Genomic DNA, 26,179 nt, shown 5'->3' on the forward strand with positions numbered 1-26,179 from the left:
GACAGGGGGCATGGTGGGAGTAGTGGTGCAGGACCCCCTCCTCCAGACACCCTCCCAGCGAAGATGGCTACCTACCTGTGAGTTTGATGTGGGTTGTGTAATGGCTGACACATGCTTCTGGTTGGCGTGGTGGGAGGGATCCATCTTGCTAGGCTGTGGGACAGGGAGCATGGTGGAAGTAGTGGTGCAGGCCTCCCACCCACAAACACCCTCACTGTGAAGATGGCTACCTACCTGTAAGTTTGATGAGGGTGATGTAATGGCTGACACATGCTTCTGGGTGGGGTGGTGGGAGGGATCCATCTTTCTAGGCTATGGGATGGGGGCATGGTGGGAGTAGTGGTGCTGTCTGCCTGTACACATCCCCCCATGGTTATGTTGGTAGCTATGTTTGGGGTGAATGTTGGATCTGTGAGCCATAGCAGAGTGGCAGTAGTCATTTGATTCTTCTTACCAGCCTCCACTGCCCCGGCTACTCCTGTGAGACTCTCTGGATGCAGTATGGCAAGCACCTTCTCCTCCCATTGTGTGAATGGTTTTGGTGGAATGGGAGGATCCTCGCCAGTCCTCTGAGCCAGCTCACGGTTCTTGCTCCTCCTCTCCTTGAGCACCCTCTTCAGATCATGCCACCGCTTCATGGTCTCCTTTTTTGATCTTGGTGTGGTCCCTACTGCATTGACTCTTTGGACTATCCTTGCCCACATTTGTGTCCTTGTGGCTAATGGTGTCTGTTGGACCAGGGTACCAAAAAGCTGTGGTTCCACTCTGACTATCTCATCTACCATGACCTTCAACTCACTCTCAGCAAATGTGGGCATTTTCTGTGTGGCCATGGTGTTTGGTGAGCAAAGTGGTTGTGGGTGCAGGAGTGTGAGTGGCGGTTGTGGTTGTGCTGTGTATGGTTTGTGTTGTGCAGGGGGTTAGTTGTGCTGGTGTGGAGGTGGTGGTGGTGCTGTGTGTGGTGTGGCTAGTGATGTTGTGTCCTCTGCCTCTTCTGTCAGCTGGGGTATGTGTTGCTTCTCTCCTGGAGTATTGCAAAGGATTGTGGTCAGGGAAGGGGCTGGTTTTATACTCAGCTATGTGGGTGTGTCCAATTGGGGTGTTGCTGACAGGTGTGTTGTTCTGGGATTTGTATTTTTCTTTTTGCCATGTGGTTGTGTCATTGGGGTGTGTTTTGTGTATTTGGGGGGCATGGCTAGTTTTCTGTGTGCACTTTTCGGCCTTCTTGTGAGCTTGTTGCTTCATCCGCCATATTTTTTACGGATCGTCCGCAGCGGTGACTGTGCTTCAGCTCTTCCGCTGGCTCTCCCATTCATCCCATTGTGCGACCGCGGCGATCAGAGACAGCGGTACGTACCGCGGAACCGTCGGGAATATTCTAATTTCCGATGCGATGTCTCCGCTATACTTGCAGCGGGTTTTCACCGCAAATCCGACCTCCGCGGACGGATTTTGACCATCTCCGCTGGCTACGGGCAGTTTTTCTTGGCCTCATTCCACCACAGTCAGATTTTTGGGGTGGTTGATCCTAATTTGGCCGCCGGTTTTCCCTCAGTGCAGGCGGGCGGTAGTTTTCCGCTACCATGGCGGTTGGGGTGGTTTTCCGACCGACATGCTAATGGGCCCCTTAGGCTTTTGACAAAGCAAATTGTCCAAATTCTACAATTTACACTGGTTATGATAAGGTATTATACCTTAATTAGGAAAATGGCATTAGCCAATACTTTTTTTCTGCTAGATGCTTTTTGCACAGAATATATGCACTACAAATGCACAATTTTGCACATATTAATATCGCTTAGACTTGCACATAGGGAAGGGAGTAATGTTTTGCACTAGTCACTTTATTATAGAAATAGCAGAATGATGGACAGAAGTAATGCTAGGGTATAAACAAAAGTGGTAAAAAGTAGACTTTATGTATTTATACATGTATTTTATCACAATGATCTGGATTTTAGCCATGATGAATCTAATATTGTTTTACCCTAGTATTTAATGAACAGAGATATTATATCTGTAACAAACGCATTTAAGCAAGTATTAATGAAAACAGTGATGTATGTTTTCTACGTCTATTGCTGCTAAATTTGCACAGTCACTTTAAAAGGGGAATTTCCACTCCAAGGTGCTGACATCTGATCAAGGCCGTTAATCGGCCGAAACGCATCATGGCGACATGGTGATTGCTGAATAAAAAATAATCGCCACGATACTTGGGTCTGCTCTGGTCCTTTCGCACAAACAAAAATGTTATATATATATATATATATATATATTTCAAATCCTACAGTACATTCCATTGTAGGTCAGCCAACGGAAATATTTGGTTATTTAGAGGAAGTCGTCTATATCACAATGGAGTTTTTAAATGCATAACCGTGAACAAACATACATAAACCATCCTTTGCAGTAAACGCAACATTAAACATTCATTTTAGATAATAGGTTGACACGGGATTGTGTTGCAAAAGTTTACACAATTTTCAGTATGGAAAAATGGTGACAGCTCATGCGTTCAAGAGTGAGCACAGTTATTATGTGGTTTTTTTCTCTCACTACTCTGCCTACACAATGCTTGTGGTGAGAATATTTGACACTGTGCTCTGGATGGTCATACAGGTGGTTTAGGTGGTTTAGATGAAGCAGGTGTCAAAGTATAATCTCTTTCATGCGCCAGCCAGCAGGATTCACGTTGGCATTTGTTGCCAATTGTCCATTTCATCTCCATTACCAAGTCATGGTCTATTGCATTTTCATCAGTAAAACTTATTATATGTTCTTGGTGCATCTGTGTCATGCCTTGGTAATATTTTGCAACATTATCCAATTCACAGGTCTGCCTGTCAATCTTTCAGAGTAGCCCCCATTGCATGAATTTCCCACAGCACATTACTCTTTTGCTGTTAAAATGGTCTTCCCAGTGGCTGGCATTTGCCCATGCCAACCCCCAACACTACCTTCTGCATGCTTGGCTGAGAGAGGGGTGCAACTGGTAGCTTATGAATGGCAGATACTTGTTCCTCACTAGGTGTGCACTCTGTCTCAGGTGATTGAGAGAATACCAGAGATGTGTCTTCATGGGAGAAGTGTGTTGGAGATTTTAAGAGAGACCTGTGATTTTAGGGTTATGGAGAGGTCCCTGCTGTGTTGGTAGAATAATTATCTGTAGCTGCTTAGCAAATGTTATCTTGATTTTTATAGCACACTAATCAACTGACAGGGTATTCAGGCACTTGGGCAAGGTATGTAGATGTGTGGTTCCAAGGTGTTATTTAAAGAGCCAGGTCTTCAGCTTCTTGGAGAACTCAGTAAGTGAGGAAGAGGCTCTGATGTGTTAGGGGACGTTATTCAATGTCTTGCGTGTGATGTAGGAGAATGATCGACCTCTACTTTTGCTCTTGCAGATGTGAGGCATGTGTGCAAGTGAGATTTAGGCAGAGCATAGGCATCTGGTGTGTTGCTAAACGTGTATGTGGCTGTTCAGGTATTCTGGTTGTGTGTTGTGTAAGGGTTTGTATGTGTGAGTGCGAAGTTGTTTTAGCTGCACTTGTGAATGGGGAACCCATGCGGATTCCTGAGGTACGGTGTGATGTGTGATGTGGGTGTGGCATGGGAGGTTGAGTGTGAGTCTTGCCGCTGCATTCTGGGTGGTCTGGAGTCTGTGTAGGAATTGTTTGGCGATTCCAGTATAGAAAATGTTGCCGAGTCTACCTGCTAGTGATGAGTGATTGTGTAATGGTCTTTCCGTTGTTATGAGGCAGCCATTTGAATCTTTCTCAGCATTCATAGGATGTGGAAGCAAGAGGTACACACTGCACTGACTTGAGCTGTCATGTTGAGCTTGTCATCATAATCCTCCCTAGATTACTTACATGGTCTGTGAGTGGGGGTGTTGGTCCTAACTCTGACGCCCACCAGGTGGAATCCCATTGGGAGGTCTTGTTGCTGCAGACCAGTACTTCCATCTTGTTAGAGTTGAGCTTAAGGCAGCTGGTTTGTTTCCAGTCTGCTACCATGGTCATGCAGTTTGTGAAACTGGTTCTGGTGGTGGTTGTCTTGTCCATCAGGGAGAGGATTAGTTGGGTGTTATCGGCGTAGGAGATGATGGTGATGTCTTGTGATTGGATGATGTTGGCAAGCAGTGTCATCTTTATATTGAAAACAGTGGGGCTGAGGGTCAATCCCTGTGGGACACCGCACATCAGTTTCTTGGTCTCTGGTGTGAAGGATGGCAGCCTAACCCTTTGTTTTCTTCCTTTGAGGAAGGAACAGATCCACTTGAGAGCGGATGTTTGTATACCAATCTCACGGAGTCTTCCGATTACAGTGCTGCGGGAGACAGTGTTGAAGGCCGCGGAGAGCTCGAACAGGATAAGGGCTGCAGTTTCTCCCCTGTCCTGGATGTTTCAAATGTCGGTGACAGCGATGAATGCTATTTCAGTGCTGTGGTTCTTTCTAAATCCTGATAGTGTGTTGTCTAGAAGATGGAGCAGTTTGAGTTGATTTGTGAGTTGCTTGTTAATGTCCTTCTCAATTACTTTGGCTAGATAGGCAAGCAGGGAGATGGGAAGTTGCTTATCACATTTGGGTCAGCTGTGGGTTTCTTGAGGAGGGTGTTCATTTCTGCAAGTTTATATTCATTTGAGAAAGTGACAGACATGATGGAGGTTTTGATGATGGGGGTCAGGGAGGTGCTGATTGGTGATGTTCCTAGGTTGTAGATGTGGTGGCAGAATGCGTCTGTTGGTGATGGTTATCCATTCGGTCAGGTGGCCGTCTTGGTTGGTGGTGGTAGGTTAGCGATGAGTTCTCTGAGGCTGGGTTGGAGAGCAAAGTTGCTGTAGATGGTTGGGGTTTTGCTGCGGAAGAAGATGGCTAGGTTGTTGCAGAGTTGTTGAGAGGCAGCATTGTTGTTGACAGTGGCTGAGTAGGAGGTAAAATCCTTGACCATCAAGAAGATCTCCTTGCAGCTGTTGCAGCTTCCTTCGATGGGGTCCACTAGTGCTTTTATCTTGGTGTCTGTGATAGTGCCTGAGTGCAGCCTTGTGGGTAGTTCTGTCATTGGTGTTGTGGCTGGCTCTCCATTTAATTTATATCTGTTTACAGTGTCATTTTTCAGCTTGAAGTGCAGGTGTTCCATGAATGAGGTGGTGTTTTGTGTGGATGTTGTGCATTTGATGGATTCCTTCTAGATGATAGCAAGTTGTCCTCATGGCTAGTAAAGGTGGTGTTGTTGAGTTATTAAAGCCCACTGGAACTGCTGTAGCAATGTATGGAGCCAATGAGGGGTTGAGCCAGGTATCTATGATGAAGTGTATGTTGGGAGCATCGCTGCTCAGAAGGTCCCATATTTTGGTTGCGTGTTTACTGAGTGATCGTGTTGAGGAGCATGCATGTGAGTAGGAGGTGATGTGCAAGTTTGCTATGGCATGTGGTGTAGGGTGGCAGTGTAGGCATTGGTGGTGCTTGTTTGGTGTGTGTGTTGGGAGGGGGTGTTGATAGTATTTGTGTGGGGAGTGTGGATGGGTGGCTGTTGGAGAACTGGCAGTGAGTACAGGTGAAAGCTTCTACCATGTTCTGAAGTATGGCGTAGCAGCAATTTAGAGAACGGTGTCCAGGGTCTAGTGACCTAAGGAGTGCTGCAGAGTAATGCTGTGAAGTGATTGGGCCATGGTTCCAGATGCTGGGCACAGTACAGAGCCAACGGGTGCAGGCGGGCTTGCCTTTGGTGTGCCTTAGGCATCCCTGATGCAGCTGTCATTGAGTAGGTCCTGGAAGAAGGGAGGAGTCCAGGTTGCCATGATGTCCTTTCATGTGCTGATGGCTGAAGGAAAATAAAGTCCTCTTGCTTGTCTTGTTCTTTTAAAGACGGTTTGGTGGGAAAACCAGGAATGTCATTTTCTGTCCAGAAGGATGATGGGAAATTCAGTTTGGGCTGGACTGTTCCCATTGGGCCCAGAGTCAAGACTGATTTGCATATGGCTGGGTCCAAACTGGAATGGCATGGTGAGCAAAAAAATGATGGGTTTATGCCCAGATCTCTGTACTGGGGTGAATGAATGTCATTGTTCTGCATTCTGTCCATCAGTTGTTCTTTTTGCATTTGGGAAATTCAGTGATGTCACTTTCTGTGCAGGTGGATGATAGGAGATCCAGTGATATCACTTCTTGTGCTGATGGGTGATGGGAAACTAAGGGCCCTATTACGATGTCCTTCGTCCGACTTCGTCTAAGTCATGGGACCAACCGACAGCCGGTTGGCCGTCCCGACCGAGTAATTAGGATGCGACCGAACACTGTTCAGTCGCATTCCTATACTTTACAATGGGAGCATGTATTCCCGCCAGAATACATGCCCTCATTGTAAAGTAGGACGTGCAGTTCGTCCAAGCACCCCATGGCAGGCACCTCCGGCACCTTGAGGTGCCTGCCACATGGTTCAGGGATAAACAGGGGGGTGCTTTAGGTGCTCCCTCGGCCTCCAAGCAGAGGTTGTGCACCCATGGGGGCCCTGCTGGGGGCCCCCAAAATTGAGTTCCAACAGCCTTTTTGCGTCAGAAAGGCGAGCACAGAAAGGCTGCTGAAATTTGACACCGTAATCCCAAGGGCGGAAAGAGCTGCCCTTGGGATTACTGATAGCATTCCGACTGGCAGACGGGCTCTCCAAGCCTGTCGGAATGCCCGGTCGGACTCCTTACTGATCGCCTGTATTGTTGTGAGGCTGGCAGAAAGGAATCCGACCGGCAAATTATGATGCTGTCAGAAAGGCTACGACTGCATCGTAATCAGCCCCTAAATCCTCTTGCTTGGTTTATTCTTTTAAAGATGATTTTGGTGGTAAAACCAGCAATGCCGAGATGGATGAGGGGAAATCCAGTGATCTCACTTCATGTGCAGCTGGATGATGGGAGATCAAGTGATGTCCCTTCCGGGTCTGATAGGTGGTTGAAAATGAAGTCATCTTGCTTGACTTCTTCTTTTAAAGACGGTCTTGGCTGGAAAGCCAGTAACATCACTTTGTGTCCAGTTGGATGATGAGAAATTCAGTGTTGTCATTACCTGTGCAGGTGGATGATGGGAGAACTAGTGATGTTACTTCCTGTGCTGATGGCTGATGGGAAAAAGGCTGGGGACTGCCAATACTCAGAAAGGATCTATGGGGAACACTGCTGCCCAGCCGTGAATTGGTCTTCTGGAAGATTTCATGTGGTGGGACAACAATGCCCTCCTCTTCATACAGGTCACCAATCATCTCATCCAGTTCCTGCTCCTCCTCTTCAGATGTAGATTACCTTTGTGAATAACCCCATGAAGTCCAATTCCTCACTTGCCACCGCAGCCCACAATTTCTAAAGCCTGCTAAACCCATAATATAAATACCATTTCTCATCTTTGTAAAGCCAAAGGAATGACTAATGCTGTCTCTGAATAGAATGAGATACAGAATTATATGTTTGTTTTGCATGCACGTTAGGCAACACAACCACAAATTAATTAATAAATATGTTGGACCCCTGATGACGGTCACCACTGTACTTGAGAAATTCAATTCTCTACCAGAAAAAGGAAATTTGACAGTAATGGTCCATTTGCCATTAGAAAATGGGTTATAACGTGAAACTACATATATTCACACAAGAACTTTAGAACCACAATTAGCCTTGTGTTTGATGTCAACTGTGACCAAAGATGTGCAACAACTACTCAATATTGCCCTGTTTGCACCCACATCAAAGTGATGTAACCCAACAACTGGATCATTTTGATATCAGTACCATTGGCTCCTCAGTAATTTCATAAAGGGTTTCTTTGAGTTATTTAGATATTTGCCCAGTAATAAAGGACTGGATATGTGAGGACACTCTAGAAAATCACAGTTTTCTACATGGTCACCATAAATCTTCCATCTTTTTCTGGAATGTATTTTTGTAGGCTTTATAACTCTCTACAATTTACTCCCGGGGAGTTCATGTACTCACCCTTTAAACATGGGTAAATTGGCCAATTCCTGATTGGCACAATTACCTTGCCTATAAGTCCTCAGTGTATGGGGTGGAAAATGTCAAAAAGACTTGACATTTTAAATCCATTTGTCTAATGCAGCACCTATTACCATGAATACAATAGTAGCAGTGCACACATTTCTTCAGGCCTACCCTGTGTAGACTACTGCAATGTAAAACCTGCAGTGTGGTCTGTCAACATAACCATTTTTGACAGGTAAATCCCACCTTGATAAATATTAGTAAATAACCCCTATGTAGACCTTGTAGCTTACAGGTAGAAACCTTGTAGTACAGGTAGAAAATTAATATTACCATGCACCTACAGTGAGATGGCCCAAAAAGCATTTCATTGTGGCAGGCCTGGTTGTCCTAATTATAAAAACAGAGTACAGATTAAAATACTAATACTGCTATCTCAGGAATGGGACTAACTAGAAAAATAATTAAACAACTATTTTTAATAGTTATTAAAAACAAATTCAGCGGTGAAGTTGAGTTGTTTAAAAATATATAGAAAACTTAACTTTTAGAAAGTTACCATTTACCTGCCCGGATAATTAGCACTAGCCTCTGCAAACTCCTAGCCTGTCCTTAGCCCTGAATGAGCTGTTAAATTCCTCTCAGGAGCCACACAATAGGTTGATCTGAATGGGTATGCATGACTCCCCTGAGCTCAGCAGAATATCTGTGATGTGGGCTGGGGGCATCCTGTTGGCAAACAGTGTCATATTATGTCTGACATCTCTGCTTGAGCCTCATGTAATACTTTTGCACCCTTGACAGGGAGAAAACAAGATTCCAGGACAATTCTTATGTATCCCATTTATGGGTGTCATAAGAACCTGCCTTTTTCCAAACAGACATCTGTCTCCTAATTTGTTTTGGGTACAGGGCCTGCTTCATACTAGATTTTAATGATAGATATCTAGGAACACTAGTATCACAATGCACCTGCCATCTTGAAAATGTCCTGGCACAGGGCATTTCAGGCCAGTTTATAGTTAACCAAACAGTAACTACTCAAAACGTGGCTAGGGTTGCCCCCAGAAAGTTTTACCCGTTGGTTTATGGAGTACCCAAGAGTTATCTCCACTCACTAGCTAGCACCAGGCATAAAAGTGGCACCTCCATCAGAGTACTTTCTAAACCTGAGGAATAACAAAGGAGGACTGAACCATTTGTCTATGACCTGAGAGGAGCCCTGAATGAATGAACCTGCTCTCTCTTGTACTCAATACAAAGAGGTGGACTGCAAGGGTCAGTTGACTTACCTCGATTGTGGCTACAGGGACACAGGAAGCTTCAAACGGCCTATTCCCTAAAGTGCGAAGCTAACCATTGGCAACTGTACTTGGACTGGACTTTGCTGTTGTTAGAAGTATATCCTTGAGGTTGTTTTGACACCTAGCCAAACTTTGGTAGCTTTGAAAAATGTTTGCTCCAGAGATTCAGAGACTCAGTGGTACCCAATGCGAAAGTATCAGTTCCATAACATCAGATAGAAGAACTTTGTCTTTGATCTGTACGAACATCTCCACAACTTAGAAATAAGGCAAAGTCTTTTTACACTTTGAAACACAAAAGATTTTTCAGCTAAAATTGAAATACTCTAGAGCGTTACTGGGACAATCCTGTTTCAGTATCCAACCTGCATTTTCACAGCGGCGGCTACAGGTTCAGCTTCAACATGGGTGGAGAGGATTTTCAACTGAAAAAGTCAGAATGCCTTACTCTTCAGCTAGATCCATCCACTTGTGATATCTTGCCCTTATTTATTTTTTTGTTTTTTAATACATTTTACTCAAATTTTCTGATTCAGTTTGGGATTTTTATAAGGGTGGGCGTAGTTCGCGAAGTAGCACTTCGCGAAGCTACGCAAAGTGAAGTTCGCACTACGCGAGCTACGCGTAGCACTTCGCGAACTGCGTAGTAACATGTTCGCACTGTGCAAGATGTTGTTTTCAATGATTGCACAGTGCGGACAAGCAACCGGCACTGTGCAATCATTGAAAATGGCATCTTGCACAGTGCGAGCTGTAGTTTTCTGCTGCTCGAGCAGATTTTTACTTGAGCGGCAGCTTTCTCAACGCGAACTGGTAGTTTCTCATCGCGAGCAGTCGCGAGCATACGCGACCCCTCGCAATGAGAAACCTGACCTCCTCGCGTTGGGAATCTCGCCGGGAGGTTTATTTTCCATGCTCGCGATCGCGAACAAGGAAAAAGTCTCGCCGGGATGTCATTTTGCTTGCTCGCGGTCGCCAACTTGACGTTGAGGACCGCGAGCAAGCAAAAAATGACCGCAGCACTACGCAACACTACGCTACGCGTGTTCGCACTGTGCTACGTGCAGTTCGCGTAGTGCGAAGTAGCGCGAACTTCGCAAACTACGCGAGCGTAGCGTAGTGCTTCGCCCAGGCCTAGATTTTTACTGCTTGGTGTTTTTAACTTTTTACTGTTGTGGTAATGATTAAGCACTTTACACCTATGCCTAAGGTAAGCTGAGGCACGTGAAGTCTACAATTGTTATGATTATAAATCTATGACCTACCTCATAAATATTCATGAGGGAGGTCCGAATGTGATCCACTAAGATTCAGGATTTTAGCAATTGACCTATTAGAGCATAGGTCTGTTGACTCGTAAAATTCTTTTTTGGTCGCTAAAATGCTGGTCGCTATTTGCAACCATTATCTTGTGACCATTTATTTTTGGAGGTGACTATTTACCTGGCCCCCGGCCATACAGTACATAATCTCTGTTATTTACCCAGTGGCTGGCAAAGTAGCACATAATCCTTGCTGTTTAGCAAGCCACAGGCTAAAGGCTTGATTACAAGTAATGTATTGAACCTGGTAAATAACTATACCTATGGGTTCCTTATTTAAATAAATAACTAATTTTAAAAAATAGCACATATTATGAGTTATTGTGGAGTCACATGTGGATGTTGTTGTTTAACACACTCAAATCTGCATGGCACGGTAAATACCATAAGTGCATCCCTTGTTAAGTTTTAGCAGGTTTGACCTGCTGAAATGTAACAAATGTTTGGTTATTTGATGCGTCTGTTAATTATCAGATCCGTTAAATAAAACCAAACTCATAATTCCTTTCCATGCTTAAACAGACATTTAACGCACAAGGCAAAATTAACCTCCCAACTTGTTATTATTATTATTATACACTTTATTTCGAAATACATGTCATAAAGGTTTCATGTAAAATAACCATACAACATATACCATACATTCCTCGTAGTGTAATAACAATGTCCTTACTTTAAAACACAAGGATAAAAACAATACCATAAAACAATTAAAAGATTATAAAAGGCGACCGGCTATCAATAAATGTATGGGATCAAACAGATGCAGTTACTAAAAATCCGCAATTTGATATATTAAACTTAAATTCATGTAAATCACCCTTGCTCAGGTGTCCAAGGGCACAGAAATATAGTTAAAACCATTATATAAAATCAGTTATCGCTCGCCCTCTGTGCTCTTTTCCTGATACCCCACATTTGATCAAGAAACTTGGCCACCACACATGCAAACAATGGTCTGGTATCAGATCAAAAAAATTGCAAAGCTTCTATGTGATTTTTAGTTCCCAACTGTTTGCATATTGGACTTAACCAGTTAGATCTGGGTATTGTGAATGTCGGGCAAGAATATATTACAGGGGCTAGGAATTCCTTGTGGTTTTACAGCCAGGACAGCACCGGGGAGGAACTGGGTTGCTGTCCCATTTGCCTGTGAAATCATACAGGGGCAAACTGCTGAACCTAAACTGAATATATGGTTTCCTATCCTTTGGTGTTTCTATAAAGTCTAGATAACCCTCCAAGAATCTGATTTATGGGCCATAAAATCTAGGGAATGCTTCGCTTGAGACCCACTACTTATCTGACCTTGCACTATGCATTCCCAGTAGCGTGCTTTAACTTGATTTTTCTGAGGGAGCAAAGAGGTCTCATTTTCCTCCCAAATATCCCCTAGCCCAATGTCAGATTACAGGCTCTTCACATTTCCTAGCCAGTTGACTTTATTAAATCTATCCAAGTGGCTTACTTCCTCCAAAGGGTGAGTATAAGTGGATAATTCAGGTGTTGACCTAATCCTCAGCCAAAACAAGTGAGGACGGAGCTTAGCTTTAGCAGCAATAGAATGTCTTTCCATGTCCAGCATGAGGGGATACAGTGGAGTATTCTTGAGAAACATCCCTAGACAAAATGTGTACTCCGAACTAGTGAGTTCTTTCAATAGCTCGAATCCCCACAGTTACGACCCATACATCGCGGAGCTCACTACTTTGAGATCAGTGAGAAAAGTGGCAGTGGCAGTACTCAGCTTCGGCGTACTCCCCTACTAACAGGAATTGGATCAGTAAGTTGCCCCTGGGTGCTCCACCGTACCTTAGCAAAGTTATCTTCATGCAGATGAATCACCGGTATTAACATTTCATTTGGCAGCCCATATCGGTAAGGGTTTGCCACAATTTCTGTCTAGGGACCAGATCAAAGGCTGTATTTATGTCTATGAAGGCAATATATAAACTACTCCTTCCAATAGTCACTGTTTTCCAATATAATAAAAGAAAGCGAAACACCTGGTCGACAGTCCCTGTTTTCTCTCTAAAACTCACTTTTTAAATATTTAAAATTTCATTTTCTATGGCCCAAGCCTCAATCTGGTGCAAAAGCGCCCGACTATATACTTTCTGAAGTGAATCAATTAAACTAAATTGGCCTTTAGTCAAGGGGCTGATCCTTCTCACCTTTCTTGAATCTTGGCACAACTAACGCCCCCCTCCATGACCCCGGAATTGGGGCGCCGCCTGCTATGGCATTAAATAGCACAGACATATTACGCGACCAGCTGTGCATGTCATGAAGGAAGAGGTCACTAGATATACCATCGGGTTCCGGGGCTTTAGATTGAACTATTGTGTTGATCGAGGACTCAATATCGCCCAAAGTAAAAAGGACGCCATTAGTTTGATGGACAGCTCTTTGCTGGCCACCCAAGGAGGTAGACGTTTCTGGGTTTGCATATAGGACTGAAAAAATATCATACCAGTCAGAGGCAGAAATGTGATTCTCGAGCTGGGGGGCTTCTGACTGGTCTCCCCAAACCAAGCGGCACAGAACATTTTAGTGTCCCTGGCATGGTAGGCATCCTTAATAAGCTGCTGCCTAGATTCGTTCCACTCCTTCTTAGCTCTCAGGATTACTAGCTCATATGCTTCCAACTTGTAATCAGGGTCTGAATAGTGGAGATAATTTACAAGTTAAAAGGCGGCCAGATTATTAGTGTGAAGAAGGTCTTTATTTAACTGGCCATTAAGAAAAAAAAAAAAAGGGACAACAGGCAATGGTAGGGTGGTGGCTATCTTCTAATGGGGATGCAACATGAGTGAGGCATATACATGTAAGTGTGTATTCAAATGTACAATATGTTGTAGAAAGGTAAGTGCATGAATTAATTAAAGATAAAAAACTTTAAAATAAACTTTGAATAAAAGCATTTTTTATTTTAGTATTCAGATATGAAATGTAGGAAACAAACTTTTATTCGAGGAGCTTTAGGATATGGCACACTGATATTTTTCACTTCAACCTAGGAGTATTTGGCTGTCTGCAAAGAATAAAGATGATGCTTTTAAAGCATGTAACATTGATGATTTCTTAGGGCTGGGCTCTTTTTTGTGCTTCTTATGGAAGAGCTTGTGCTAGCTTTAGACTTATTTGAGGGGGGTTGTGCTTGTTTAGTATTTCAAACCTAGCAACACCGCAGCATTTGACAAGCATCAGCAAACAGGGAATGAAGACAGATATCTGGGCCCCAGACGAAGAGATATGTACCGCAGGCAATTGGTATTTGGGTGTGTAGTGCCTTGGGATATTTGCAGGAGGTGAATTGAGTAATGAGGCTTTATGGAATGGAAGTGAAAGCAGGGGACAGGAAAGTAATGCATCAGGATGAATCACAGGAGGAGTTCATTTTGCTGCCTGTAAATAAACACAATTGTGTATAGTATTCACCCAGCAGAGTGGGATTCAGGAATAGATGCTTCTTGGTCCCATGTCATAACTGGCCCCTTCAGCCACACTAACATTTTAATAACCTGCACAATGTATCTTGGGAATGGTAGTGTTGATTTTTACATACCAAGCAGTGTTTAAAATAGATCAACGTCCTGTGTCAACTGAACCCTCGTTTCTGCCCTTGAAAGTGCTGTATAAGCAACAGAAATCTTTAACCCCAATAAAATAATAATCTGGGGGACAGGCATGGTGGCTGAACCTGACTAAAGCCATTGTGGAGGGGCTCTGAGGAAGGAATGAGTAGGACCAGTAGCAGCAGGTTGATGAAAAGTAGGAGGATAAGGGCCAGAAGGTGGACCTGCAAGAGGGCTAAGACGACCAGAGCCACAAGGCCCATGACAAGAAAAACCAGGCTCTTGCATTGCTTAATAAATGAGGACTAGAGTAACTAATGTCAGAAGGGACCATGGACAAACAGACGATTGGGAACAGGACAAGGAAAAACAGGGACAACTGAACCAGGGTGAGGAGGATGAGGAAGGCCAAGTGGATGTGCAACAGAGGAATCTTGACCCAGTGGATCTCTAAAGGAACAGAAATACGAAGTGTAAAAGAAACATAAGGCCAAGGACCATAACAATGAGATGGGCTAGAAGGGTCTGGGAGCTCCAACCAGGACCAGAGGAATGAGTGCAACCAGGGCCAGGAGTAGCAGGCCCAGATAGAAAAACCAAAGAGTACCAGTACCAGAAGACCAATGGAAAGAGGGACCAGAGGCAGGAGGGCCGAGAGCATAGAGATCAGATCTAGGAGGACCAAGGTGCCAGAGGTGAATGGACCGGTACCAGTAAGACTACGACCAGAATGGAACTGGGCTAATAGGACCTGGAGTCACTGGATTGGACCAACCAAGGAGCATATAAAAGACCAGCAAGTCTAGGCCCAGAGGGACAAGAGTCAGAAGGTCCATGAGGGTCAAACTCAGTGGGATCCTATACCAGACTGACAGGGACTACGTGAACCATGACCTGGAACATGGAGACAAGTAAGACCAGAGGACTGAGGAAGACTAAACCAGGACGACCGTACTAGGAGAAGCAGGATAGAGGGGGCAGGGTTGAGAGTGACAAGAAAAGGCAGACCAGGATGAATAGTAGGACTTGGATGAGTAGGAGAACAGGGGGAATGGGAGAGCCAAGGAAAACAAGCCCAGTGTGATCAGCACCAGAAGACCCGATACATGATGACCAGTCACAGGAGTACCAGAATTATATGAACTAACAAAACCAGGAGCAGAAAATTTGGAACAGGCAAACCAGGGGAATGGTTAAACCAGGGGAACAGGACCAGGAGGCCTGATGAATGAGAATTAGGGTGTGAAAAGGTCTAGGACTGGGAGTCTGTGAAACATGCGCCTCGAGATACAAAGGACTAGGTGCAAGAGTACATGGAAATAATGACCCAACAGACCAGGAAGTACAGGGTAAATAACTTCTAAGACTTGCTTGCAGAACCATGAGGTCAAGGAGCAGAAGGATTAGGATCAAGAGGATGAGAATGAAGACCAGCTTGAAGGGGACTATGAAGATCAGGATCTGGAGGGCAACGGCCAGCAGTACAAGGACACTAGGATAATAAGGACAGTGAGTAGGAAGACCAAGTGGACCGGTACCAAGGACACCAAGAAGACCAGAGTCTGGAGGACTAGGTGATCTAAAATGTTTATGTACAGGAGAACTGAAAACAGGGCTAAGAGGGCCATGAGTGTTAGGACCTAGGGGACTACAGCTCAGATTCCCAAGCAGGACAGATCAAGGGGAATAGACAGTGGTATCCATGAGAACAAGGATATGCGAAGGCCAGTACACAAGAGGCCAGACTGAGATGGAACTGTGGTACCAGGGCTAGAATGTTCAGTGTGAGAAGATCCAGGACAAGGTATCCTGAGCCAATTGGACCAGAAAGAAACAGAACAAGATGAGCTGAAACTGGGGCAACCGAGAAAGGTCATAATGGCCAAAAGGCAAGGTTTATGATAACAAGCAAAATAGGACAAGAAGAGCAAAGACAACCAGGACCAAGGAGACCAAGCCTGGGATGGTTGGTTTGAAAGGGCCATGAGAACTAAGCCCAGGAGAAACCAAATTATAAGGACCAGGACCAACAGGATCAGGACCAACAGGGCCAATTGGGACAATTAAAAACAATAACAGCACGAAAATGGCCAGAAATGCCAGGGGGGTGAGTCCAGATATAGGCAACCAGAACCAAAAGGAAATGTTCCAAAAGTACCAGGAAACAAAGGACCAGGGGAACCAGGAAGATAAGGACAAAGAGAGTCAGGAGCTTCAGGAACAGGAGGACCAAAGTAAGCAGAATCAGGACTCGGACATCAGGACCAGTATTATCACAGCCTGGAGGTCCATGACAAAGTGCTAGGAATAGGATGGCCAGGAAGATGAACAGCATGAATGCCAGGTCCAGGAGAGCCTGATAAAGTAGTACCACGATGAGCTTGTGTAGAAGCACAAGGTGTAGGAAGACCAGAGCAAGAAGGATTAGGACCAGATCCAGGAAGACCAGATTAAGGCCAATATGACCAAGAGCCCTGAATAAGCAAGTAAGATGAGTAGATCAATACCAAGAATACCAGGAGGATCAAAGCAAGGAGGATTAGAAACAGTAGCACCAAAAGGACCAGAAACAGGCCTGGGAGTGCCAGGAGGGCCAAAACTATAGGACCAGGTCTCAGAGTACAAAGTAGCAATTGGGGATAGCAGAACCATGGTGAGGAAGATCAGACAGATCAGAACACCAAGAGCCAGCAAAGGTAAGGGGACTGGACCTGAATGTCCTGGAGGACCAGTACTAACAAACATGACAAACATGAAGGACCCAAACAAAGAGGACCAAGACCAGGAGGGCGTAGACCACTGAGTGTAGTGAGGACCATGAGGACAAGACTCAGGGCCTGGAAGACAAAGATAATCCAAACCAGGAAGGCAAGGGCTAAAAGGGCAAGGCTTAAGAGGGTAGGACACAAGAGGTCAGGTAGACCAAGGGAACCATCAGGGCCAGGAACTGATGTACTAGGAATCAGATGAGAGCAGAATAAGAAGTATCAGAAAAACCAGGTCAAATGGAGAAGGGTCATGAGGATCAGTAAAGAAAAGGAAGAGCTAGGATGAGAGGACCTGAAAGGATGGTTAGAAGGACTAGAACCAAGATGATTAGGCATAAAAAAAGCCAAACAAGGAGAACCAGAAACTATTGAATAAAATTGTATGGGCACAAAACGAGTGAACACAGATTTTGAAGACTAGGAGTGCGAAGATCATTTCTAGGTACACCAGACTGAGAGCGAGGATGACGAGGGAACAGGCCCTGAAGGATTAGAGGAGAGGGCCCCGCAACCAGAGCCAGCAGGGCAAAAGCTAAGAGGACCACTTCAAGGAGGACCAGTGGGACCACAACCAAGGGGAAAAGGAAGCTCATGTGACAGAGGTCCAAGGGTATCAAAACCTGACCTACCAGGACAAGCAAGGCCAGGGTGAGGAGGAAAGGGAGGATCACAACAAGGAAAGCCAGGATGATGGGAGTCAAAATGACTAAGCTGGGTGGCTAAAAACAGGGTGACCTTAACAAGGAGGATCAGGGCAAAGTTGCCAATTTAGTCCAGGATGACAATGAGTTGGAGGAGCAGGGCCAAGAGTATTATGACTTGTTGGAGGAGAACCCAGAGAACTAGTCATGGCAGGAGCAGGTAGACAAGGGCCATTATGAACAAGGACCATATGGGGGAGGGCTAGGTGTACTACAAGGCTCAAAATAAGCAGGGCCATGAACAGGGCTAGGAGGACTAGATTGGTCAGAACTTAGGGAACCAGAACCTGAAGTTCCATGTGGAACAGGAAGACTAGGAATTAGGGTATTAGGACCAGGATGGTAAGGATCCGGGAAAACAGGACAACCAGAGCCATAAACACCAATCGGACCAGACTAAGACCAAAGTGGCCAGGCCGAGCCCAAGAACACTTAGTAAGGAGGACTAGGACATGTAGATGCATTACCACATGGACCACAAGGACCAGGGCAAAGAGAATCAAGATGATCTAAAATATGAAGAGTAGGAATGCCATCCCTAGGAGAACCAGGACTACAGGGTTAGGTGGATAAGGACTCAGCAGACTAGCAGGATCAGGGTGAGGTTCCGTAGTACCAGTATCAGGAGGTCCAGAAAGGGCTAACACAAGGTTCAGCCAAGAGCAGGGCCAGTAAGACAGGAATCAGGAAGAACTACAACCAGGAGCACCAGATTCAGGAAACCAGTACCAGCATGGCCAGAATTAGTTAGACCAGACGCAGGATGAGCATCAGGAGGACCAAAATAGCCCAGAAAAGGAACCTGGAACAGGTCTAGTAAGGAGGACCAGTGCTAAAGGCACAGAAGGACATGGAAGAGAAGGAATATGACCGGGAGCAGGAGGGCAGCTATATGAGTCTAGGCCACATGCATAAGGATATCCCTTTTGTAAATGGTTCTAATTCATGCTTCCTATGCTGCCAGCACTGAGATTGAGAAACCCCCACCTCTTCAGCCCATGTATAGAACTGGTAAGTATTTGCTGAAAAAACAGAGCATTCAAAGTGAATTAAAAGACGGGACTGTTACACTCTGACCTCTGTGTGATAGAAGGCACTGTCTTATACTGGCACAGTAGTCTTCAGGTGGATCTGAGGGCATAGGAATTAAAACTTGGAAAGACACTTTAAAGGTGGATAGGTGAAAATGAGTGTGGACTGTGAAAGATGGCAGAAATAGTTTGAGAACTAGAGAATGCAGAAGTCAGGAAAATTGGTTAACAGCTAAGAAAGGAGTCATAGAGCTATGGCAATCTGCAAAGGGGAGCTCGGCATCTTAAAGGGGCTGATGGAGTCTTCAGATAGATCATCTCAGATGCCCCACAAGGGTTGTTGTGTGACCCGCGGATCTTTGCACTGACAGTCCATGTGTGTTTAGGTGGGAGTGTAGCAGGTGTATATTAGTAAGACTCCTTGTGTGATGATAGTCTAACTGCCTGGACCGGTGGGATACAATTTGCATGATGTGATGCAGAGTAGATACAGTTTCCCTACACAGTGGACATGTATTAACTGCATCCCTTTGAATGGAGGGTGAAGACCCAGAACTGAAGCCAGGGAGAATGGAAAAAAAAACTACCCAAAAAAATTACTTCTTCCTGAGTGACAACATAGGGTAGATGGTAGGAGTAAGGGGTGGGTGATAGGTTTCTCTTCTTAAAGGTATCAAAGGTTCTAAGCATAGCTGACATTTTTCTGTGCCTAATGACTGCTCAGGAAAGGTGAGATCTCAGCTTCATTGTGTCCTTGTTTTGGATACTTCTTCTTGGAACCATCACTATTGCTACTTTTGGTAGCGCTATCACATAGCACTTAGGCTATGTCTGAGCTACAGCCAGAAAATGACAATTGAAAGAGAATCACCTCAAATCAAATCCAAAACCTTAATAGTGGATCCAAATCCAGTCTGAAAAATTAATATTAAAGTAGAACTGTGAAAATATCAATTCGCAAGTCACAAAAATGGAGATAAAAATGTATCTCTGTTTATTCAGTGTCTTATTTCTTACAATATTAATAATAAAGCCAGTAAATAAAAATGTCTGTTTAATTTCTTCTGTGTTTGTGATGCCTATATAACTTTCCCTGATTTACTGTTAAAATTAATTCATATTCTGGAGACATTCAGTCAAAGTAATTATAATCCGATTCTTTTGTTTGTATCTTCTCCACAAAATACATCCTTTGTAGAGTCGGGACCGTGATCGAAAAGGACTTTATATTGTCTCCCCTATTAAAGTAAAACCTGACTGTAAGAGACAGGAAAACAAGTAATGAGGGCTCCTGGGGGCGCCACTCGCAGAGTGTGCACCCCCGGGCAGCTTCGGGCACATGGTATGGCCGAGGCAGGTAGGCAACGCTGATTGGTCGACGTTTCGGTAGCGCGAGCCAAACATTCCAGAACATTCTGTGTAGGCGCCTGGAGTGTATGACAGGAAGGACGACGAATTTTGTCCCACCCTCCCCACCCAAAAGAGAGAAAGGGGAAAGGGAGAGAGAAAGAAGAAAAAAAAAAAAAAAAAAAAAAAAAAAAAAGCGTCATGGGTAACGCTTTGTCTGGGAGGTTGTCGCTTGGACAGGTGGCAGAGTTGGAGGAGATCAAGACAGGCAGGAAAGTTTGGGGGCGTTAGGGATAGCTTCGGACAGAGGAAAGCAAGGGAGAGAAATTGGAGGCAAGAGTTAGGCAGGAGATGGAGTTAGGGGTTTTTGGGAGGAGGATTAGGCCGAGCAAGGTGGGGTGGTAGTTGTACGGGGATATTGCTTAGGGGCGGGGGGTGTTAGTTCGGATTATGTTTGTTTAGGACCTGATCTTTGCCTACCTGTCCAATAAAGCGGCCTTTTACCCCACTTTGAGTCTTGGTCATGATTATTGCCCGATGACCCTGTCACCCTGGGAGAAAACTCCAATCATATGGGAGCATAAGCTGTTTTGTTTTTCAAAAATAATCTTCCGGTTTGGGAATTTACTTTTAAAAACATTTGTTTTCAACGTATGCTGGCCATTCATAATGTCTGACACTACTGCCCTTCAAATCTTTCATGAATAGACAGAAACCGTCATTAGAGCCATTCCTGTCAATGTAGAGAGTTGTCCATAGGGTCAGCATGCAACTTTAATCTTGATGGGTGGAGGTCCCGCAGGATAGCAGGTGCATTGTCCACTACTATCCTGATGGAGTGAACTCTGTCCTTTACACTCTAAATCAGGCCCATAGTTTTTCTTTTTTTCTATCATGAGATTGAAATAAAGCCCCTCAATTTTATTATATGGTAAATACTAAGGGGCAGATTTATGTTTCCTGGCGCATCCCTGCAAATCAGCAGGGATGCGCCAGGAAAGATGCGTCACGCAAGTTTACCCTTGCGCCACCACAGATGCGCCGCATTTACAATGCAGCGCATCATGGCGCAAGGATAAAAAGATGCGTGACGCATCTGATGGCATAAGGGCAGCGCATTGCTGGAGTCGTGTCGCAAGCACGACGCAACTCCAGGAATGCTCAGGGGCTGCCCATATCGAACATGCTGCGTCATGCCTTACGCCTGCTTCAAGCAGGCGCAGGGTTTTGACGCAGCAGCGTCGGAAAAGTGACTCAGTGAAATCTTGTAGATTTCACTGCGTCACTTTTCCGAGGCTTTTTCTGACAGAACGCCCACCCTGCATACATTAAACCTGACGCAGGTCTAATGTAGCGCAGGGCTTTACAACGTGACGCATCGGCCTAGATGCGTCACGTTGTAAATAAGGCGCAACATGGTGCATGGTTTACGCCGCTGCTGCGTCACAGAAGTGACGCAACGGCGGCGTAAATGTCTCGCAAGGGGCTTGTAAATCTGCCCCGAAGTGAGTTCATAAGGCGCACTATGGAATTGTTTTTATTTTGATAAAATCACCCTAAAAAATAGATGGCTCTATGTCACTGGGATGAAACATTTCCAGATCTGGTTTTTCCCTTTACAAATCATTGTTTTCAGGTGCTTTAGTCTAATTTGTTTAATTGCACGGAAGCAGAATTAATAATTCCAGAATGCGCTGATTTGCTTCAGAAAAAAAAGGTATTCTGAGAACATAGAGCATTTTTTTAATCCTTTATCTGTCCCTGGTGCATTCCCATAGCTTTGTGAGTAGGAGCGAGTACATTGCTTTGGAAGAGTAAGCAGCTTTAACTCGACTTGCAAAGATTCTAATCATATTTGTCATTAGTCGCCTCTGCATCATCATTAGTTACGTCCGCCAATTAAATGTAAAAAGAGTAGTAGCATTTGTGGAGCACAAGACAACTCCATGAAGGCCTTCCCAAGTTGCTATGTCTTAACCTATGGTGTAATGGAGTGGTATTCTGTGCCACGTCTTTCAAAATAATGTGGAAACATTCAAACATTTGAAACCTATGGGCCTAAATGTTACTGCCTACATCTAAGCTATTTTTAGCATTTAGGGCCTAATTTTGTAAAATCCCAGTGTTTTTGACCACAAGAGTACTTATAATTATGCACAAACCCCTTTTTATGAGTTGGAAATTCTTTTGACTAGTAAAAGAACTTTTGCTTTCCTGAATTGCAAATAGGAGGGTTCATGAAATGGGATTTATCTCTCCCCTTTTTACTTTGGAAAGCAATTTATTGATAGTTTGTGACTGCAGTTGCAAACCATTGATGAGCTAACGGCCACCAAGTTGGGGAGGTAACAAATTTGCAAAAGGGAAGGGGTCCTTTTATGATTCCTTCCACTTCAGAAATCATGTTGGCACCCTTAGGGTGAGAAGTTTTAAAAAATGAGAACAGTACATATTTTGGTTTGCAAAATACTCTTCCATTCTCAAAACGTAGGAGCGGAATTTGTGGCCACTTTCTGCGAATGAAATAATAATACATCAGTACCTGAACCTTTATAAGGAGATGGATGACAATTGTGTTCATTCCAGGGTCACAGTTGAATCTGGTGTAAGTGCCTAATGAAATCTGCATAAGTCATAATTAAACAAAATGTAGGCTGTTTAGACTGCAGCCGGGTAAATAATGAAGTTCCTCTGCTATTTAGATGGCTACTGGCCAAGTTGTGCACTTTGTCTACTATTTAGCCAGCCACCAGCTAAATAATGAAGTTTCTTTTCTAGTTATTTGCCGGGCCACCAGCAATAGAGTACATAATTTCTGCTTTTTAGCCAGCTGTTGAGAAAATATTGAAAATTCTTTGCTACTTGCCATGCTACTGGTCCCGTAATATATAATTTCTGCTATTTAACCAGCAGCCACATAAATAAGTGTATTTACCTGGCTTCTGGACAAATTGTACATGTCATCTGTTTTGCCAGCAGGTGGGTAGTGAGTGAAGTTTTTTGCTTGACTGCTGGCCAAGTAGTACAAACCCCCTGCTAGTTAGCCAGTTTCATGGGATGTTCAGGGCCACCAGCCAAACAGTGCAGAATCTCTACTATTTAGCCAGCAGCTGGTAAATAGTAAAGTTTATCTGCTATTGCATGGCCATCAGCAAAACGATGCAGAATTTCTACCATTCAGCCAGTTGCCAGGTAAATAGTGCAGTTCTTCTGTTATTTACATGGCTGCCAGCCAAACAGTGGAGAATCCCTTTTATTTAGCTAAAAAACAAATAGCTAGCGGTCGGGTAAATAGTGAAGTTTTTGTCTGCTATTTTCAAGGTCTCTGGCCAAATGATTAATTTCTACAATTTAGCCAGCGGCCGGGTAAAAATGCATTTTTTGCCTCGCAGCCGGGTATATAACGGCTACCTTTATTTTAATCTGGTCCAATAGTTTGTGCAATCTGTAAACATGTACATTTGTGCACAATAGGCTATTTGGTTGAGGCACACGTTGTCTTTGTGAATGGGCAACTTTTATGCCTCTTTATACAAGTCCAGGCTACACTGCACAAATCCGAAAGCTTGAGCTCCACCACCCTTTCATTCAGAGAAAGCTGAGTCATAATTTTAGGAACCACTGCCATTAGCATTCATTAAGTTATAAAACGGCATGTGTGCATGTCTCTGCAATTATTTTGTGCTCTAATGACCGTTGTAAATAAATGCGTTCATGGAAAAAATTGTTAACAATACAGAGGCACACAAGTACTTTATTTGCCCGTGGATCATTTAAAATGAAAGCGGCATTTATGGACAACCCTTCTAATGGGCGTCATGCTGAGGTCAGAGCAGCGCCGAACGACCTGTCACGCCTTCCTACTCGCAAAACACAATTTTTGTAAGTGGCGTCTTTCATACAAATATGCCTTCGAGTGCACTGCATGGCAAATGCCATTTACTTAGCAGTTCCTCATTTCAGAAAGATGAAGCCTTAGTCGAAAGAAAGACAGCAGATTGTTTACATGCAAGATCAACACGTGGTTTGGGACATACAGAGAAATATGGAGCAGTTTTCTTTAAATTATAGTAAACGTTTGCAGAACGAACTCCATATTTAAATCACAGATTTGATAAAACAACAACTTCTGAATAAAATATTTAGAGAATATTACACTCATGTTCATTATTTTTATGAAAGGGTTGCAATATTGTGCCGAAAATATGAATAACAAAAATAGAAAGAGAAAAAAATGCACGGATTACACTTTCAAGAGAATTTCAAAAGACGCAGATACCAATTACATGAAACTTACCACCCACTGTGGCACATTTTTCCACTGACCGATAATGTCACGCCACATAGGCAGTTGGGAATAAGGACAAATACATTTGTTTTCCTTCTCTTCCATCCTTCTGCCAGCAGTCCACTCGCTGTAAAGCCGGTCAGAAATGTAGACGTTGTTTGTATGGGCGGCATGTGGAGTTCTCCCCTCGAGAGGATGCTTCTGTGCTGCCATCATCTGGGGTACATTGGGAGGCCAAAATGCGAGTCTAGTTTCAGCACTGTGTATCCTTCAACAACGACCACCAGTTAAACAAGTATTTGCAATGCAATAGGTCTCGCATTTACGCGAGTTTGAGCTATTGGCATTGTAAATGACAATCCCTTTTTTTTTTATAATGTTTTGTTTGTTTGGTTAAAACATAAATAAAACGCATTGTCATTTACAATGCTAACAGCTTAAACTCTCACAAAAACGACACCTATTGCATTGCAAATGCTTGCTTAAATAAAGTAATTTGTTTATTTGATGTAACCTTTTTTTATTTCACATCCAGAAAAAACTATTTGCAAATGACACCTGACCGTATTCTGATCTATAACCATACTTCAAGCAGGTTTATGCCTAACATGCACCAGGTTGTACCTTTGGTAGGAGAACGCTTCTTTTCAAGATATCTTCAACGTTCATTATTATTTAATACATTTCAATACAAGAACTCTCTTAGAGGCAGAATTGACATCTGCCAGCTAGCAGCAAAGTAGGGGAAAGGCGTATTCCTCTGAATCCTCTTCTATCTTATTTAAAAATGAGTGAGAATATTTGAGAGACGGCTAAAGCGGTCTGTTGCCAGAACCAGAAAGCGAAAAAAGGAGTACAAACAGGATCTTTACCTCCTCTCTTGTTGATCAGCCTTTTTACGGAGACTCGGCCTCTGATTGTCCATCAGTTTTGTTTGTGTGCCCAAATACTGTTATTTTCCAGAGACTGTAAAAGCACAGAAAACTGCTGGACTGCAGCACAAACTGCAGAGTTTGACACAGATTACTGGAGCATAGCATGACTGAAAGAGCACAAGATGTACTGCATGTGCACTATGATGACTGCAAGAGCATAGTGTAAAAGATTTCAGGAGAACCTTTAGAAGCAGAACACAGACTACAGGGTCTCTGCACTGGCTGCATGAGCATGAAACAAACTGCAGGAACGCTGCACTAACTGCAGGAACTCTGCGCTGACTGCAGGACCAGGACACAGACGGTAGGATCTCCACGGTGACTGCAAGAGAATGACTGATTTGATTTGATTTGACGAAGATTTATATTGCGCAGACAATAACCCGCAGGTATCAAGGCGCCTATCAAAGTGAAGTATCAGTATATCACCTTACGCATAGGCTTGCAGGAAGAGGCAGGTTTTAAGGGCACCTCGAAATCTCTGAATGGAGGGTAATGATCTGAGATCCAGAGATAGATCATTCCACCATTTAGGAGCCAGGGTAGAGAAAGCCCTACCGCCCCATTTAGCTTTTCTTATCCGGGGGATTGTCAGAAGCAATTTCCTGGAGGACCGCAAGTCCCTTCCGGGAGTGTAGTGAGAGATGATAGAAGCAACTCCCATATCATTATTCCTTGCAATGGCTCTGTAAGTCATACACAGGACTTTAAACCGTATCCGGTATTCAACCGGTAGCCAATGCAGTGTTCTCCTCGCCAAAGTGGCCGAGGAGCATCTAGGAACATCCAGGACAAATCTGGCAGCAGCATTCTGGACTACCTGCAAGCGCTGCAGCAGGCCTCTATTCATCCCTGCATACAGCGCATTGCAGTAGTCCAGTCGGGAGCCGATAAGGGCGACCACTACTTGCTTTCTG

Source organism: Triturus cristatus, chromosome 6 (assembly GCF_964204655.1).
Source record: "Triturus cristatus chromosome 6, aTriCri1.1, whole genome shotgun sequence".
Classification (NCBI taxonomy): Eukaryota; Metazoa; Chordata; class Amphibia; order Caudata; family Salamandridae; genus Triturus; species Triturus cristatus.